Source organism: Buteo buteo, chromosome Z, assembly GCF_964188355.1.
Source record: "Buteo buteo chromosome Z, bButBut1.hap1.1, whole genome shotgun sequence".
NCBI classification, from domain to species: Eukaryota; Metazoa; Chordata; class Aves; order Accipitriformes; family Accipitridae; genus Buteo; species Buteo buteo.
The window spans coordinates 41,940,238-41,961,074 of record NC_134204.1 but is presented as its reverse complement, the minus strand read 5'-3'; the positions used below and the strand labels follow the sequence as shown (position 1 = coordinate 41,961,074).

Below are 20,837 nucleotides of genomic sequence, written 5' to 3'. Positions count from 1 at the left end.
AGATGTGAGAAAACAGGAACAAAATGCCTCTGTTCAGGTTCAGCCAATAAATCCCACCATAGCACACATAGCTGATTCTGCATTCCAGCAGTAAAAATGCCAGTACTTAGAGAGGCACTCGTGTGTGATACCACCAAAGGGCATTCCTGACTTCTGAGATGTAATGAAGTTCCACCTCCTCCACGAACAATTCTGAACAGCATCCTCTGAAAGAGGCATCGAAGAAACCAGCAAGTCATTCTTCAAATCAAACAGAAATTGCAACACTAACACCAACAGAAGGTGGTATACCTTTGAAGGCAGATCATTATCTATTCCTACAAAGATGGAGTGGGACTATTGTTTGGCACTCTTGTGTCTCCTGCTTAAGTGGAATTAATAGCATTTAACTTCTGAATGAAAATTTATTGTCTGGGAAAGAATAATGGGAAACTGAATAGAAGATCAAAGCACAGGCTAGAAAAGTAAAGAAATTCAAATTTTCTGAGATCCAAACAAGCTTAGTATTCAATCTGAAGTTTAGCATTAAACTCCGCCCCCCCCCCCCCCCAAACCCCAACAAACCACCAACCCCCTACCAAAGTCAATAGCCTCCATAGCAACTGTGCACTTTCTGATATGGTGGAGCTCTTTCATAGTCTAGCTCAGACATACAGAGCAAAACCACCACGGTATTAAAAATGCTGGCAAGAGACACACCCAGTAATGATCATACTGCTGAGAATAAAAAATGTCCACTGTATTTTCATCTGTCAATTCAGATAATAATATCCAAGATGGAAAACAAAATACAAAAAAGAAGTCTAAATGCCACCCTTTTCACTAAGCTATGCTAATACATTAATACCGATGCCTTAAATTCTGTTTCATGGCAGTGAAAATGTTATACACAAAATCAGCCTACTGTCTAGCAAACCTACTTCTACCTGATGAGTTTTCTTCTCCATAACTGACTGTTTTTCACTGGACAGCAGTAGTGGCACAACTACTACTGATGGCAGGGATTCAAAATTATTTCGAATGTTTACTGAAAAAATGTCAAAAGAAGATACTTGAAAAATGCAGAAGTCTGGTCATCACAAGGTTGTATATTTCTTCTAAAGTTACAGAAAATACTTTCCTGAAGAGCTCATTCATTTGTAAAAAATTGTTTGTGCAAAGAAAAATATTACTATTAATTGCATGATCTTTTTATGAAAGGTCACTGCAACTGCAAAATGACAAGTGCTGAAACTAAGAAAAGCCATATAAGGTTTCTAATATACTTCAGTAATTGTTTATTCAATTAATCATAACTCAAGTGGCTGTGAGAAAGAAAAAGGGAAGTAAAAAAGGAAAAAGAAGTAGTCATGGTCTGGTACATAGTGTATTCAGAATTACAAAAGAAATATTCTTTTTTAAAAGCAAAACATTTAAAATCTGTTTTTAGATACATGAATCCAAATTCTACACTTCATATAGCATCAACTCTTCAAAGACCCATACAGAACCCAAACAAACTAACACCAAGTGTTCACCAAAGCCACAACCAAGAAAGAAATTCTTACAAAATAAAAACCAGATGTTATTTTATCTACATGTGAGCAGTTTTGTAGAGAGGCTATCACATATATGAAGTACACATAATGTTTTCATGCAAGTTGATATTACTCAAACAAAAATGCATAGGCAAAAATCAAAGCTTCATTAAAGAATTAATATATTATGTTGCTGATTTTCAATTACCGTTTGCCAAAAAGAAAACGAAGAACCACACAAGCTTGTAAGATTTACAACGTATGCATAATATCACACTTAAAGAAAAAAACCCTATGATTAAACAGCCTGGAAGGTAGGCTTTTTTATTAGGCTGATAATCCACAAACAATACTTTAAAGTGATTAAACATTTCTTTATTTCTCATCCTTAACTTTTTAGCCACTGTCCAATTTTAAATTTATTTTCAAGGAGTCTTAAAGATAATGGACTTCCTTTAAGCTTCACGGGCAATCCCAGTTCATCCTCCCAGTAGGGAAAGGTGAGCAGAAGTCCGGTCAGTGGCTGGCAGGACGACCTGCGTGCACGACCGGGCCAGCAGTTCAGCAGGTCTTCAGCTTGACGGTATCCTCACCCTCTTCTGCTTCTTGACCAATTTCCTGGCTTTCCTGGGAGATGTGTAGTAAGGATACAGGGAGTGGGACAAGAACACAACAGAGCAGTAAAAGAAAGGCAGACTTATGAAGTCCTTACCAGTCTTATGAAAATCAGGTTTCATGGATCCTTGCGCCTGTGTAATTCCTTACAGGTTTTCTTCTCTAAAGTACCGAGGGAATCACAGTCCTGTGGGCTGTCTTTAGCACATCACACAGATCCCCAATGCTCTTCATTTAACCAGTCCTGGCTTCGGACCAGACCCTCTTCCCAGATCCTCTCATGAAAGCTCTTTCCCACAGCAGCACTTTCATGTCCATGCTTAAAACCTTGCACCCACCTGTCACTTATAGGATGTCCCTGATGCCAGCCAGAAGACCTGCCCATCCCTTCCCCAGATTCTCCATGATGCTACACAATAAACCTGCTACAGATTACAAAACACCCCAAAATCCCATGGGAAACGCCACGAGGAAGCCATGTTCAAGAGCCACACAAGGGTTCTGCGTGGGACATGGACAGGACATAGAAAGGCCATTTGGTCTCTGGCAGGAGGAGGCGGAAGGGTTTGTGCCCATTCCCTGAGAAAAGCTGTGCTAGCTCTTGTGAAAACTCTTGTGCCAGGTTTCCTAAACTCACTTTCAATCATCTCCAAACATAAACTAACTGTATTGTGAAGGCAAGTAGTCCAGACAGCCTGCTGCTTTGAATTCTACAAGAAACTGAAAAGGCTTTAAATTTTCAAACACCTGGAGCTGACACAGTTTTACACCAGTGTAGCAGGGATCAGGAGGTGTCCCACCTTCGTGTGCCAGGTGCTGATGCCAGGGCAGTGGAGGAGGTATGCAATGCAGTTACAAGTCATACAAGGGAAGATACTCTGTCTGTTGTAACCTTATCAACTGCAGGTCTACTTTAAGAGTTTCTATAAAAACATCCAAACATCATACTACTCAAAAGTTTAGCCCCTTCCCAATGTACAGAATCCACCTACTCAGCAATCATTCCTTTGATACTTGATGTTCCTGCTTGGCTTTACTCCAGGACTGACGACTTCTAAATTTTGCAACCTGCCTATTGAACTTCGCTGGGCTCTGACAAGACAATCAAATAAGGACAAACTATGACAGAAAGCAAAAGATTAAGCACAGGAGTAACTGTGCAAGAGCACTTCTCAAATACAGAAATGTAGATCTAGTAGTGGCAATTCCTTGAAAGGGCATTTGCCCATCCACCTAATAGTTCTAAGAAGTTAAAAATATAGCCAGAAAGCAAGGCTAAATAGTGCCTCTTCCATCCCAGAAGCATATGCAGGATTACATTACTGGCTTTTGTCTTAATCTTTACATTCTGTCACCGTGGACAAACGAAGAATCCTGCACGAGAAACTCTCACAATGCTTTTTAATGCCAAAGCCACTGACTAAATTGTGTGGAAACTTAGAAATAAGCAAACAAAACAATAATTAAAAGCTTTTGGAAGTTTCTGTAGATCATCTAAAGAAATGCATCCACATTGTTAAAGGCAGGCAATTTAAAACACCTCAGTCTTTTACGTGGAAACTACTATATAACTATTGATTTAGAATACTTTTTTTCCACTATCTACATTCCCATAAATATGATCCAGCTAGGGAACAATTTTTTTTTTTTTATTCCCTCAAGCTTCATAAACTTATACGTTAGAGGAGAACATTTTTTAGTAGCTCATAATAAAAAATGCCTTTTTAACACCAAAGTTGCCTTAAAACAGCTGTCCAGAGTCCAAACTGACAAGTTTCTGGGTTTGGGGTTTGGATTTTTTTGTTGGTGGTGCATTTTGGTTTTTATATTGCCCAATGGATCTCCTAACAAAAACAAACAAACAAACAAAAAGAGAGAAGAAAACCAAAACCAAAGAAGAAAATTCTTCCAGCAAGAACAGAATCAAAACTCCCAGCATGAGGAAAAGAGACAGAAGAGTAATAAAGTCATTTTGCCCGAAGAAAGATTTGGATAAGAGCACTATTTAGGAAACAGTCTACTTATTCAGCATGTTTGTTCTCTTACAGATTTCTTTGGGTGTATTTTTTCCCCAGTCACAATCAAGTGTACAAAATTTTAAAGAGTTATCTTCACTTTTGAGCTCATCAGAAAGTTGAAAAAGCCATTAATCAACTGAGCCATTCTGAATTTAAAAGAGTGCAAGCGTGACAAGAATATGGTACACAGCTTACAATGAGAAAAAAAAAAAAAAAAGAGTTAAACAGATTTTGTTTGCGAACAGTACCAAAAAAAAAAAGTGAAAATTTATGTAGCAAAATTGCTTCTAAATATAATATAAGCATATCCTCCAGAGGTGTCCACAATGCCTCAGTGCCACCTCAGTTCAGCTCCCAAGTAAGCCTTTGACAGTAACAATCTCACGGATTAAATACTAAGGATAGACCTCCAGTTTATTCTAAATAAATGTAACTCCACAAAATTGTATACAGCTTTGTGTTACTGCCAGGATTATAGCAGAGCTGCAGAGATTTAAATCAGATGCCTCTGGACTGTTTTTTCTTCCTTAAAAATATTGTTTCTTCTAAATTCCTGGAGAAAGTGAAAATCATTGGGACTTAGTCAGTTATGCTAGAAGTAGATCAGTGAGACCTGCTAAGTCAAAGGATCTTTGAGACTAATATTTTCTATTTTTTACTCCTGTACTTTTTCAAATTCCCAAGGATTTGCAATCCTGGGATCCCCAGGAAGAAAATCCCACTTAGGGAAGATACAGTTAAACTCAGAAATAATGCTGTTGATAATACCCTTCACTTTCACTAATTTCCACCTCAGAGATTTTGGATGTCACAGCTCAAAAGCATAGCCTCAGCTGCTGTCCAGGGCTTCCACAATGCCATGCTCTGCTAGCCTATTCATTGCTCAGAAAATGCCAGCATGCTCATCTCTGTGGGGTACTTCTAGGAGCTATTCTAGAGCAAGCAGTTAGTGAAAATGTAAACAGAAGCACGCAACATAATAACTACTATTAAAATAATCTAAGTGCTACTTTAAACAAAAAAGGTCATCTCCCACACGTAGAGAGGATTATCACTTAATTACTTCTACCCTTACTCTCCTTACTACATTGAAGTGGAAATGTCACCTTAATTTTTTTTTTTTTTTTGGTTGCTCTACATAGAAAGCAACAAGTAGAAGGGCACTTGGAAATACTTTTCATTTCCAGGTATTTGTAGCACTTTTCACATGATACACATACAAGTTAAACCTTTGCACAAGCTTCAGCAAATTTAGCCAAAAGTCATGGAAGACTGTGAATTGCCTTAATAACAAGCCCCAGGAATCAGGCAGTAGTCTTTATTGACATGTTTTGTATTTATTGAAAAGATAATGTTATTCTGAACCTTAGTAGGTCCCTGGAAGTCACAAACTCTGCACCTGAGCTGCTCTACCATCCCACCACTCTCTCAATGACTTCTGATCTGGGTTACATACACAACAACAATAACAACATCAGCAATTTATTATCAAACTTAGAAACAAAAAACAAAACCAAATGTTGGTAGTTCCCTGACAGACTTTCTGGTGCGCCTTCAAACTCCTCAAAGCTACACTGTGTCTTCAAACTCCTCAAACTACTAACACAACACAGGAAAAGTGCAGCAGTCATGAAGCACAACTGACAGGCAGACCACCAGCACAGCAAGTAACTTCTCTGTTTCACTAACAGGCTTCCACATCAGAAACCATCGCTGCAGCGGTCTTCTGGGTCACCTCACCGGAGCGAGCCACCCACGTGCAGCACATGGCTATGGGGACCACACTACCTTCTCCACCCAACTTCACCTTAGTTCCAGTTCTAGACAGCTGTAAAGGTCTGGCAAATTAATGGATTTCACAAAGCTTTCAAAAGCAGGAAAAAGATAAAATGTATCAGTATCTGCTCTATACCTCTTATAGAAGCTGCTTTACTGGAGATTGTACAGTTTTTCAGCTCTGACTCAAAACTTCACCTCTTCCTCAGCAAAAAAGTTGAGGGAGGAAGGGAAGGAGAAACAGTATGTACAACCTGCTAGACCATTAAATACTTGCAAGCAAAACACATCCAAAGAATCAGCTAATTCAATGACTTGCTGTACAATAATATTCTCAGTTCTGAGTAGCACTGAAGCCACACCAACCAGTCCTACACAATTGCAACCACACCATTTGCAATCAAAACCTCACCACTCAATGGAGTCAGGCTTGATGCCTAATTAATGTCTCTTGGTCCTGTGAGAGTACGGGCTGTGACTGCTCAACAGGCAGCACTGCCTGCTTTGCATGCTGAAGGTATTACAGTGATGGGTAAAATGTGTAAATGTGGATATATGATAAAAGAACATCATGATATTCAGGATGATTACAGAGACACCAACAGTCTACAGAAATAATGTTAATCAGTCTTCAATTGCTAACAAGCATTTGCCACAATGCCAGATTTTAAGAGCATGGGAAACAAGATTTGGAGAGAAACGACAATGAGAATCCTCAGGGCTACAGTGGCACTGCTTGAACCTCCTGCGGAGAAGCAAGGAGAGATATTCTCAAATAGCTCAAAGCATCTTACAATCGTAGTATCTACTTCATCTTTCCAGCAAAAAAAGTTTGTATACAAACACCCTGCACCTTCTTTTGATAGCCAGCTATGGCAGCCAAAGACACCTCAGCTAGAAATGATACTCTCCCTCGAGGGAAAATCTTACAATCAGGACCTAAAAAACTCTTTGTTGATCTATATTAACACCCAAACCCTATAAATCATTTCCAAAGATATTCCCTAGCAGTGTTTCAGTTAACCCAGCATTATCACAGCTTCTCCTAACACTTAGAATTATTTTTTCCAACATCTTTAACTCCCAAGCATTGTTCTGTTTCAACACTTTCAAAAAAATTAACTAACCCCCTTCCCACACTGGACATTATTTCATTGAGGGTACTTTTACAGCCATTTTTCTCTTAATCTCTTTTTACCTAGCACCTGTACTGTGCTCCCTCTGCCACTGACTGTGCATCTATCTGATCCTTACAATTTAAGTTGATTTTTCTACAGATTTTACTTTGCCTGTATTTTTTAAGGAGGAAAGGCAAGTAGCGCAAATTGTGGTCATGTCTGGAATTACATAAAAGATGGACCCATTGGCACAGGGCGCACTTGTCAGAAGCATTCCACTCAATTGCAAAGGAATAAAAAAATTACTACAAAGCATGACCATATGCAATTATGCTATGATCACCTGTGAGACAGGTGAAACTGACTCACCAATAACTTGTGATCTTCTTTTGCAAGGATCAAACACACTAATGTTAATTTCTAACTTCTACTATATTTTAACAAAACTTTAAATATCAACCTAAAGCAGCTGACCACCTAAAGAGTCATGGAATGCTGCTTCAAGGGCAAAAGTAAAATGGAAAATGATTTACCACATCACCATATGGTTGCTCTCCTGGAAAAAAAACGATATCAGAAAACTACATCTGGTGACCAACAAACAAACAAAAGAAGAAAAGAAAATCTGCTTATATCAGTTTCAAGGATGAAGTCATCCCAGATTGTGGAAAGCAAAGCCATGTCAAAATCCCTCAGAAAGAGGTTACACAAGTTGAGGATTGCTCCCTACAGTATAGAATCATAGAATTGTTCAGGTTGGAAAAGACCTTTAAGATCATTGAGTCCAATTGTCAACCCAACACCACCATGCCCGCTAAACCATGTCCTGAAGTGCCACATCTACGCATTTTTTTAACACCTCCAGGGATGGTCGCTCCACCGCTTCCCTGGGCAGCCTGTTCCAATGCCTGACAACCCTTAAATTTTTTCTAATATCCAATCTAAACCTCTCCTGGTGCAACTTGAGGCCATTTCCTGTTGTCCTATCACTAGTCACTTGATAGAAGAGACCAGTACCTCCTTTCAGGTAGTTGTAGAGAGTGATAAGGTCTCCCAAAGACCTTGTTGAAGCCCTTGCATCACTAAGTATTCATCTCTCCAAAAATGTACCTTCCCTCACTCCCTGTGAGACTACTTCACAGTCTAGTAGACCTTAGTGTTGAGATGTTCTTCTCAACACTTAGTTCTCCTTTCTGTATCTCACCCCATCATTCACAGTTAAGTCCTCCTTACCGTACACAGCTTTGCTTCCTGCTGCTTCTGTCAGGGCTTTTCAGTTAGGAGATATGATTATTCTCCTTTATTAACAAAAGGGAGAAAACATTTCAGTCCTCTCCAATTATTAAGAATCACTCCTACACTTTGAACATCCTTGTGTTATTTATTTCAAGACAAGCAACACACATTGTAAGAGACACACAACTAAGGCAGAGATCAAAAGTTTGTAAGTTCTTTCAAAGCAAAGAGCTTTAATGGCAAGTTAAGTTCCAACACTGGAAACTTGCTATTAAGATTCTAACATTACCCTTAACTAAGTCCCTGTATGCCTTGCTATCTCTCTTCAATAGGTCAAAAATTGGCAGAGTGAAATCTTTTTCTCACAAGAGACATTAAAAACCACTAACTTTGGACTTCTGTCATGTCTCAATTCAAAGAGTTGAACAAAACAAAAGAACTTTTGGTTTTTATTTTTGTTTTATTATTTTGTTTTATTGCTGTAGAAACAAAATGTAATTTTCACAGGGTAGGCTAATAACCCAATTCCTGCTCAAAATTACTGTAATTCTTTTCTTGACAGCATAAGGTTTACCAAGTAAAATGGAGAAAGTTTGCTTCTGCTATCCAGGAATACATTAGTCCCTAATTAATCAATAAAACCACACAAACCCTCATATAAAGCAGTGTATGATCACAGCAGCAACAACGGGTAACTTCCTTTGCTAACCGAACACTACAGAAGTGCCACGTACTTGATATGCAGATGACAACAAGAGAAACTGTCCATGCCTGTCACAAGGTCTTCTATCTTTGTAATTCACTGAGTATCTTTATTAGTGTGATAGAAAAAAATCAGAAGCAGTCTTATTCATATATTCAGCATTAATAAAAACACAAATGTAAAATTGCCAAAAATTTATTTCTTTGAATGTAAATTCACTAGGCCACAGAAAATGGGAAGACTTTCCCCAACTCTGGATTATCAGAGCTATGCAGAACAGTAACAACTCACTGCCAAGTCTTTAGCATGAAGAGACAAAGATTTATTTAGATGCTGTGGGCCGCTGGCTCCAAACTGTGGACTGTGAAGCTGTTTCTATCACAATGGTGAAGCATCTGCCAATTTTTAAGCTCTAAGGTTTTCCCATTAACTCAGTCCATGATTGTCCTATAATTCCCAAGAGATAAAGTTATTTTTTTCTGAAACATATGTTTCTAGATTAAATGCACACCCAGACACGAACTCACTCAACTCTCTCCCCATGTGTCTTCCACAGGTTGATAATATCCCTTGCAAAGGCATTTTTTCTAACCTCGATCCCTTGCAGATAAAAATCCACTATTACATCATTGCATTTGCTTGGGGATTATGTCACATGTCCTGGGAATTCATGAATGGGGCCACATTTAGCAGCAGAAGAATTAGCCTCCTCAGGACAAAGAAGAACAAGTGGAAAACATGATGATGTAACTTACAACCCAGATACAGATGGGAGGAAAGAGGAAAAAGAAGAGGATTAAATCCTCACCACATACAATCCAAAGGCATTTAAAATACAAAGTACCCACAGCAAAACTAGAACAGATACTCACCAGATGCAAAATAAAATGTGTACATGAGATTACCTTCCAGACCTTGTCACAAGCGCTGTGCACACACAGATGGAGCCAACGGATGACAATGCTATGCCTTACAAGAAGGAATTCAATTTTCACATGCTACACTTAGGGACAGGAAAAAGAAAATTATAACTAGCACACAGGAAGGTTTCCTCTGAGGTACCTGGGGCTGAGACTGAAGAATCTGAGATCATAAATATAATCCTGGAAATAGAAATAAAAGCACTGCTATGATCCTGAGTCCCCAGACAAAAACTGGCAACAATACCACCACCATCTCATAAAATGCAAATTGACATTGGTATATTTTCACTCCATGTTTGCTTCTGACACTCAAATACCTCCTCACAAGTGAAAGTGTCAAAAATCTCATCAGTTCTCTGTGTCAGTACTTGGTAAGCTACAAACATTAGCAAGAACAGATCTGGGAGCAACTAAAAGAGAATTCAGAAACCACTGCCTGTGGGGAAAGAGTATCACAGCTGATGAGCAACAGAACAAAAGACTAAACTTCTAAGGCTTTAGTCTCTCCTCAGCAGCAAATGGCTTCCAGATTTGCACCCCTGAAGCTTAACATGTTGATCCATACATTTTCTCTTTAGACAGGACTGCAGCCAGAAGATTTGCTCTTTGGATAATAAAAACAGGCTTGAGATCTTCAGGGGGATTCCTTCCTCTTTGTAAAAAAATTCTGAATTTCATGAACATTCTTCTTAAACAGCTGTGGTTGTGGGATCTTAGGGTGTCTTCAAAAGATTCAGTTAATAAGCAAGCGCACAAGAATAAACAGAGTTCAGAAATTGTAACAGTCTGAATACATAATATTCAGGTACAACAGCAGGTGCTTTTTGTACTGTGTGCTAAGTCCTTGTTATGTATTTGGCATTGGCTTGGTTACAGCAAGTATGAGATAACTCACTAACATGCTGTGTCATCAAAATGTACCAGATGGATGTTCCAATTACACAAAGTCTCTTCCCTTCCTCACTCCTCTTCTCCAAACAGGATGTAACTTTTAAAGAGCAATGACAGGCGCCAACATGGAAAGTCCTCTGTGTAAGCACTGCTCCAATTACTGTAGTCAAAACTAATGGTAAAATTTGGTCTTGATCTTGAAACCATTCACAAAGCTGTACTGCCACAGTGCTTGCAAAGCTTTGGGAAGGGCTAGTTTGACCAGGGTGAACACAGAATGATATACAACTGAAAAGTCTCAGGCAAGTCTGATTTTTTCCTAAATAACCCACTCCTGCCACCAACCTCAGACAAGCTCCCCTGACCCTTCCTTAACAGGTGACCGATACTTTTTTGCATTTTCAACATCCCAGTTTGTCTTCTTAGGGGAAAAAAAAAATAATTAACTAGACTCCTCCCTTTCCCATATCCACCCCCTTACGCACACATGTCACCTGTAGACTGCTGCCACTGGACAGACTGACCACAAGAGTGGTGCAAGGCCTCTTCCTCATCGGCTGGCACCAGGGCAAAACGGGTGGGTTTCCAGTGAAGCACAGCGACAGACCGCTGCCTCGCATTCAACAACTCTCCTCTGCAAGCAGAGGCTTCCCTCCTAAAACCTAATGGCATTTCAGCTGGGTCTCCCATGCTGTTCAAACTAAGTGTGAATAATTATAGGTGACTTCACAGCATGCCACTTCATACTTGAAAGATTTGATGGCTTTGTATTTGCAAACGTGTCCTCCCTCCCTAGCATGAACCCCCACAGGTGCCAGGTGAAGACCAACAAAATCCACCCAAAGACTTCATTGGATTCTTCTCAAAGGCACTAAAGCAGTGAGTTTTATCTGGATTATCAGGTATGCCCACTATTCAGCACCTCACTACATCCCAAAAGCCAACACAAAAAAGATGCCACCAAGGTTTGAACGCTACTATGCCATAATAACTGTGTGAGATATTGCAAAAGGCCAGGAAGCCGCAGGATTCCTGTCATACACTGGAGAGAGGGAAAGTCTTCAACAGGCAGAGTAAATAAAGTGACAGTAGATGTGCACCTAGTTGCAAGAGGTTAGTCTTCAAGGGGCGTGTGTCTGATTTTTTAACACACTAAGCGTTAATAACTGTGACACAGAATATAATAAAAATGGAAGAATAACAGCTTTTTTGTGTACTGTCATTAAGACTTCGCAGTTCATATGATTACTAAACCTTCAGACTGAGTTAAAAAGTGTTTTAACTGACTGAAAAAATATCTTCCTCTTCCTTGCATCACAAGAAGCCCTGAATTATTCAACCCCACCCTCTGAATTCCTTCCCTGTAATTTCACCCTCTGGTTCCACGTGTAAGACACCTACAGAAGTACAGTACATATCCCTCAGTGCTTCCAATGTCCGATGGCCCTAAAGTCACTGTTGTATACACTCTGCCATTTGAAAACACAAGGCTTTTTTACAGGCAGCTGAAAATGTCTTCCTTTTCCAAATAAACAAAGTACTGTTTCTTAATAAAAAAGGAACTCTTACCTTATTGTTGTTTGTGCTGTTCTGTTATCCAGAGTGTACCTAGTGTATGTATATAAACCTGCACCGCTGCGCCTGTGGATACCACTGCTTACATGACCATAACACAGAGTTTAACACTGCATATCAAAATTGAACTGTGAACTGCCCAGGTTTCAACACAGTTATATACTGGAAGGAAAAAAAAATAATCTTTGGACCTCTACCTAAGAAGTCATTATCTTCATGGATAAATATGCCGAAGAAAAAGCATCTTCAATAAAATATGAATTTGTATACCAGAAATGTGACATATAAAAATTGCCTTTGCTCTGTACAAAAAAGGCTGTTCATTGCAGTTTTAATTCCTAGAGACTCACCAAAAGATAATCATTTTTGGACTAGAGAGCTTATTACTTTTTTCAAAAATGACTATATGAATATTAAGTGTATGAAAGCTAGGATTGTGCTTTCCATGCAACTGTATTTCCACATTGCCATTCAGCTCAAAATGCTTCTATTGGCTATCAGGGGGTAATTTATTCTGAGGGAGTCTGACAGAGAACCAGTTCTCCTGTAGGAAATATTTTGGTATTCCTGGTCAATGACAGCTAACTGGATCCCAGTGATATAGGCACTCTCCTAACCAGTGCGGCAGAAGACATCAGGTGATGCTCCATGTCACCTGTGATAACCAACGTAACGCAAAGAGTTACCTGATACACTACTGAGACTACTTTTTATCTAAAATAAGCAGTGATACATGCAGCTTATAGACATCCTAATCAATCTATTCTTCTCTTCTCCTTCCAGCTTACTTATTTGGCTTTCCTTGAGACAAAAATTTTGTTCAAGAAGCTGGGCTATCTTGGCTCCAAAACCAGAAATAATCAATTCAGTAGCTAACTAGAAATACCATTTCTTTTTAACAAAGTAGTTAGATTTGAATCCAGAACATGTTTCAATGTATTGTATATCGAAGCATTAAATTTGTGTAACTCCTAAAATACAGATGTGTTAATTACCTTTAAATTTGCATTCAAAAGCAGCTTGACCTAAGCTGAAATAAAGACATTCAGACTTTACAGTTTTCTTAGGTAAAGAAATAAAAAGATATGTGAGGATGTGTTAAGTCCCTAACTCGACTTTAGCTGCAACTAATACTGCTGATTCCAAAATTGGTGTGGCCCAAAGGGTACCATACTCAAAATACAACCCATTAAAACTGCTGGATTTGGACAAGACTTTAAGCTAGGGCTAAGCAATCAGTCTAATAATCATAAGGCTGTAGTTCAAAGTCTAAAGCCTGGATGTTGAAGCTAATGCAAAGCCAATGTTATGAAGTATGGCGCTGTCCCCTTGGTCCGATGTCCAACTCCTTGCCAAGAAGGCATCGAGCTCAAACGTCTTTCCCATGCTCCTCGCATCCCTTGCATGATCCTGCACGAAGAAGCTTTCAAGGACTTTGGGATTTTCTCACTGTTATGAAATAAATTAAGCATGCCAAAATCTGAATGATGTCATGGCAATCTCATAAGTGGATTGCATTAATCATTTATCAGCAAAGGAAGATAATTCTTGCGTGAGAGCAGAACCCTGAGTTCATCCCTATTTATCACTCTGAGACAAAAGGTACAATAGCTGTGGATACCAGAAATACACATGAAGTTCATGGAGAGGGTATGTAAAATATCCACTGAAACTGCAATGGAGTTACAAAGCTACAGACTGGTTTTACACTGACTCTTTTATTTAATACAAGTTTCTGTCAGCTCACCACAAAGTTACTGGGGCAGATTTTCTTCATTAGGTAAAAGGTAACTGCACAGCACATAGTTAGCAGGAATGCTGCTTAACAATCTTTCATTTTAAAAAAATAGCACTCTAGTTTTTAAACTGTTGCAACATAATTTAACACAAAAAAATGTTTCTGAAACTTTTGGATATTGCTTTTCTCCATTTTGATCATCTTAAATATCCAATTTAAAAAAAAAAAAGAAAAAAATTATCAGGTCACTGGATAAGCTAATACAGCACACCCCCCTATACTTCAGCCCTTTCCTGGGTGGAATGACTATAGTAAGACAGACTTAAAAACCAGCACCCATCAGGAGGTAATCACCATTTCCCTCACACAGTAGACGCTCTTCACCCCAACACTCCCGTTGCCCCAACGGCGGCAGCAGCAGAGCACGCAGCTCTCTCCATGGCGGCTCGGCCGGCAGAGGAGGAGGGCAGGTCGGAGGAAGGTTTGTCTCCAGCAGCCATGCCCCATTCTGCCGGGGTGGTAAGCAAAACCTTCTGCACGCTCCTGTGTTTGAAACCCACGAGAGGCGCATCGCTTCAGCTTCAGAGCTTCATGCTTTAGTTAAGCCAAGAGGTACAAACATGGCATGTGCAGCTCTCGCCTTAGTCACCCAATTTGAGCAGAGCTAAGATCAGATGGCATTTAGGGATCTTCTCCAACTCAAGTTACTCTGTGATCATAAAAAAGCTCGTGTGAGAAAGCTGTTAAGAAAAGATAAGAAAAAAGTCCTCAGCTCCCCACACACATCACACAGAATGTACTAATTTCCTCTTCCAACAGTGGAGGCAGTACCCACCCTCCAAAAATTCACCCAAGACATCCAACGTAGAGAAGGCTACTGGGTTTGCCTGTTCTTTGCACTTGAGAGTGTCAGTTAAAGCATTCCGCTGACCTTAGCCTGGGTAAGACCTAGAACGAGAGCTTTTACCCTTACCCACCTCCTCACCCTGCTCTGGCAGGAGCCTTTTTAGATATTACTCTCAGTTGTTCTTTTAAATATGTTTTTCTAATTTAAATTTAGTCTAAAGAAGACTTATATTTAAGATTTCCAAAGCACCAAGATTTCAAACATGATCAAAGTCCCATCAGAATAGACACTATATAAATACATGGTAACAGTAACACTGTTGGCAAGAATTGCAACTCATATATCAGAATGAATGAATAAATAAATAAATAAATCCACAAATAAAAACCTAAGCATACATTAGGAATCAGACCAATATAGGGCATCAAACCTGTGTCTCCTAGTTATTGAATCTATACCTCAACCACACATATACAGAAAGGCAATCCTTCCCCTGATACACATCCCCAGCATGGAGAAAATAAAGCAACAGTGAGTTAATGTAGGGTAGTTTCTCAGTCGATCTTGGTAGCAGATGGCCAAGTTTTGTAGACTCCATAGCTCTGCTGTCCTGGTGTTTTCTTGATCTGTTCTCATCTTTTAGAGTTGAAAGCTTGAATATCTAATTCAGCAGGGATGCCCTTGATGCACAAAAAGGGTGTCAAGGAGGTTTAATCAGTTGAAAAAAGAAACTACCACTAAAAGGATTCAGCCCAAATTCCAGAGATGTGCTGCTCATCTGTCACACTCAACCACAGACTTCTAATGAAGTCTCTCACTCCTTACACTCACATTTTCCTGAGATGGGTGACAAGGCAGTCATCTTCTTATGGAGAGTAATTTTTATTGAAGTGCTTGTTAAAAAGAAAGAAGTAACGCTTAATTGCTGGCTTATGAGCAAGATTTGACAGACCAAACAGATAATCCAAGAACATCTTGGACAGCATAGGGGGAGGGTACATGTCTAAGAAAAAAAAAATTTTAACACTCTAAATTTTTTAAACATTCTGAAATAATTGGTTAAACATCGCAGAATGTCTCCTCCTCCTTTCACCAGGCAATGGGAAAAACAGAGGCTCCTAGTGTGGTCTTCCTCACCTAGACTACTTATTGTTTTAAATACTTCTAATCCATTTCCCTCACTACATTCCTTGATGATGCACAAAACCCCACTGCTTATCGACAAACAGTTGCTTATACAGGCTTATTGGATGATGGAAACTTGTCCCAGTAAGTATTTGCAATTAGACAGAACACAGCATGGAAAACACCTTGTAGGACATGACCCTGTAAGGACAACACAACGGACCAGCTGAGATGCCACTTTCCCAGCAGCATCTCCCTATTGGCTCCTTGGAAACAGATTTGCACTCCCATTCCCACTCCTCCTCCTACGTCAAGACGGACCCTCTCCAGCAGAAAGGGTCTAGTGGAAAAACACCATCCTATGGTCCTAGAGTATCCTCAGCTAAGTCCTCTGCCATCCACAGTTGTCATGTAGCCATTATGCTGCTCCTGTACGTATTTCTTCAGAATTAGGACAGCTATTATCATAATTATTTGCCCGCATATGTGAAAGCAGCAAATAAAGATGTTTCCCTAGGGCCCTTCAGTAAAGCAACAAACACGCAGCTTTTTTAGAAGAACACAGCCTCATGGAGGGGAAACAGAAAAATACTATCACACTGGTCTCAGCAGCTGGCTTATCAAATCAATCAATACTATGAAGCAAAAACAATCAATCTGTTTTTCAGAAACCTTTCACCCCTATCCAACATGTATTACATGCAGTCTATTAGAAATAAATGAGCAGAGGGTTGTTTGCTAGTTCTCTCATTACGCAGGAATCTTCACCTTCTGTGAAACGAAAAAAACACATTTAAAAATGCATTACTGGAACATAAAGGCTTCACTTAAACCTACAGTAATAGGATCTTGTTCAAAGTTAAGCTTCAATTAATCAAGCTGCACTGCCTATGGACAACACATATTAAACTATCTGAAGCACCTCTAATTTTTTTTTTTTTTTGAGCATTAAGGGAAAAGGTCTGATTCTTCTAATTCATAATCTCATATAAATCCGGAACAGCTACAAACAATAGCAGACAATTCATGGGCTGAGGGAAAAAATGCTGAATCTGGTCTGAAGTATCTAGGCCATGAGATGCAAGTTAAAAGTTTTAGCTCTCTGATTTTTTTCCTTCGTTTTGTCTATTTGATGACTCTTAAGTTTGTTTGTTTGTTTGTTTTTTTAATGTGATCATTAGTTTTGGATACTAACCCTGAACTCACATACATGCAGTAACACCACAGAACCAATGTACTGTGTATTTTCCCAGCCACCTTTTCTGGATTTACTATTTGTTTTTCCTGGTTTTGTTTGCCATAAACACTACTGCACACTAAGACAACCTAAAGCCAAAAAACAACACCACCGCAAATGACTACCCACGCTGGCCTGTTAAAAACACAAAATAAGCAGCTGAACAGGAGATTCAATTTCTTTGCACCCGCATGTCTTTCACGTCAGCTCTAACGCCAGCTACGTTACCTACGTTTCAAAGATCCACATAATCCTCATATTTCAGGCTTTTTAAGTTTAAGGAGGTAAGCATTGCATATGACTGTGGCTTAAAATGGTACCAAAGAAGTCAGAAGCCAGTTCCTGGTCCAATTAAAAACTATTCAAATCTCATATGCAAAGAATTCAGGTTTCTGGTTAACGTTGCTTATTAGACAGATGGCACAAACTTTAGCCTCAAAATTAGTAGTTCCTGATTTCAAAGCATTATGGAGCTTTTTCATCCACATAGAGCAAACAAGATGTTTGGGCTTATCTCCAAAAATCCACACTCACTTTCCCTGCCCCGCAAGAATATGGGCACGATGGTCTACGCTGAGATTTTCACCTCTGGCATCCACCATGCCACCACATTCAGCATCACAAAATTTCTTCCAAAGCATTACTTCCTATGGTTTAAACACATGAAGACAGTTTTAACAAATAAAAAATTTGGAATCCATTTCCACTCTTCCCAACATGTAAGGAACTGAAGACTTATAAACAAATGATTGAGAACTAAATTATTAACTTAAGAAATTGTGAAAAGGATTTTATATTAAGGAACCAAAAAGAGTTACACAATAAAGCTTTGGTGTCTCTCACTCCTCTCCAACACACCAAACCTATCTTTTCTACCTACCTAGATGTACCAAATCACCTTCCCACCATTCTTATATTTTATAACCAAAGGGCTAATCTGTGAATACCTTTATTTTAATAGCCTTCCAAAAGGCTGGCCTTGCATCTGTTAGAATACAGCATACTAGCCAGAAAACTTTCCATTTTAAGCGAGGACAACGCATTAATGTAAGATAAAAGTATCGCTTCAAGCTACAACTAGAAACGTCCAAGAAAACTTAGACCAATGAATTGTATGATTCATACTACACAGCCAACCTTGAACGGCCATTACTTTGTAGAAATCAGTTTGGCCTAAAAGCTCATAGATGTCTCAATCTCAGGTCACATCTTCCAAGGAAGGTAAGCTGTCTTTCACTCAGGTTTACATTTCACTCACTAGACATCCACAACATCCGTCCCAACGTGCATTAGAACGCTAAATTTTCTGCTTTTGCAGAGTTGCCTGTGGTCTTCCATTATTATTTGCTGGACACTTAATTTTTCAGTATAAATACACATGAATGCACAGAATTCAATGGTAACTGTTCTCCTTCCCTCCCAAACAGTGTTTCTGGGCAATCTACACCCCACCCCACCCCAAGAGAGCAAAAGGTAAACACGTACCTCACTTTTGGCTATCTGCTTACCACTAAAACATAGCACCTAGAGAATAAGCACATTCTATGTCACTGTCAGTGTTTGGGAAAATCAGGTATCACGTGCTTGTTCCAGCCACGGGCTGCAAAGGCAGGTGCAGCCAGTCCAGATTTTAACAGCAATGCAGCAGAACCTGGAGTACTGTGACTGGAATATTTTCCAGGGCAAGTTGGTTGGGACCCTACGGGCCACAGTCGCAGAGCAGATGCAAAACTGTAGCCACCTGGGTGTACTCTCATCAGCTGGTGTAACACGACGCACGCCAAAAGACAAGAAAAATGCTACATGCCCGATCTGCCCTACACCCACATTAGCTCACTCTTAATATATGCAGAGTCAGGCAAACATCTCTGCCTTCTAGTTCCTCAGCAGCTATGAAAACAGCCAGATCTGCAACGCGCTCTCTAAAGCAAACTGCAATTCCACAGCCCAAAAAAAAAGCTATGACAGGGGAAAGCAAAAGATGTGGTAGTTTTCCAGCCTAGGCCCACGTTCCCATCTCTCTTAAAAGGCGGATTTATCGATGATGGCAATAAAACAAGTCCTGGTAAATTGCTCCTGTTAACACTGATCTTTCCAGAAAGCAGACGCAGCACATAACGGCTGCGCTGACCGCAACTGCGATTTAGGCAATTGTTGTATCCAACTGCTTTTCCGGGAAGAAAAGGTGAAGACGCCCTCCCTTTCCCGAAACCAGTACCTGACAGTAGCAGATGTCACCTCCCCCCCCAGCCCAGGGATGGAGAGCAGAACAGGCACGGAGAGGATGGGAAGATCCAGGCCCCGTTGGGTTCCCTCCGGCAAACCGGGACGCGGCCAGAGAGCCCGGCAGCACCTCCTGCAGGAGAGGGCTTTGCTCCCCGTCCTGCTGCGACAGCGACCCCTCGATCGGCGACTGCGGAATCTCCACATCCCCCCCATCTCTCCCTTTTCACCACGGAAAAGGTGCGGGGTGGCAAAAAAAAAAAATCAAAAGCAGCAAACCAGCGCATTAGGGTATGCACAGCTCCCCGCGGCGTTACACCCCACCGCCACCCAATAACATAATTAAGCAGACAAAATAAGCGAAAGCACGTCCCCGCCCGCGGAGCCCGGAACCGCGGCGTTCCTGCAGGTGCCGCTCGCCGCTCCCCGCGGCCGGTGCGGAGCCGCCCCGCCGGCCCGGGGACGGCCGCACGCCGCTGCAGGCGCTCGGCGCCCGCCGCCGCCCACCGCCCCCCGCCCGCCGCTGCCGGGCGGCGCCGCGAGGGCGGGAGCGGGCCGGCCGCCTCCCCCCGGGCCGGGGACCCACCCCGCGCCGCCCGCCCGCGGGCCCGCCGGCCTCCCCGCCACCCACACCGCGAGGGGGGGGGGGGGTCGGGGATCGGGGAACCGACCCGGGCGGACGCCTCCGACTCCCGCTCCCGGCCGCGGCCCCGCCGCACCTGGTGCGGGTCCGCGCCGCCGCCTTCCTCAGCAGGCGGGGCGGCTCCGGCGCGGGTGGCAGCGCAGCGCAGGGCGGAAAGCCCGGCAGCCAGCCGTTCCTCCCGCTGCCACCATCTTCCTCCTCCTCCTCCTCCTCCTGCCGCCGCCGCCGCCAGCGCCGCCCGGCCCGGCCCCTCCTGCCGCGCCGCCCTCCCCGCGTCAGCGCGCGCCCGCCCCGCGCCGCCGCCTCCGCCGCCGTCGCCCTCCCCTCACCCCAGGCCGCGGGGAGCCGGGGCCGGGAGCGGCGGGCGGAGGCGGCCGAAGCCCCCCCCCCCGAGCTGCCGCCGCCGCAGGCTGCGGGGCGCCTCGCCCCCGCCCTCTCCCCTTGCCCGCAGGGAGCCCGGCGGCGGGGAGCGCCGCTTTTGGGGCGGGGCGGAGGCGGCCCCTGCCGAGGCGGCCCCTGCCGAGGCGGCCGGCGCAGCTGCCGGGAAGACCCTGGTGCGCGCGGGCAGCCGGCGCGGGGGCTTGTTTCCCCGCGGTCAAGCTCTGCCGCGGTGCCTCTTCCCGGAAAGAGGGCTGCTTGCCGCCGCCTCCGC

At 41.9% G+C, this 20,837-nt stretch overlaps 1 protein-coding gene across 1 annotated transcript in view; it reads right to left on the bottom strand.

Annotated features, from left to right (window-relative positions):
- The window catches only part of APBA1 (amyloid beta precursor protein binding family A member 1), a 100,181-nt gene extending 79,782 nt beyond the window's left edge, over positions 1-20,399 (bottom strand). Inside the window, 1 exon segment of the mRNA XM_075019500.1 lies at positions 20,262-20,399. The gene's annotated coding sequence lies outside the window, so the exon portion shown is untranslated.
- Between the last annotated feature and the right edge of the window lie 438 nt (positions 20,400-20,837).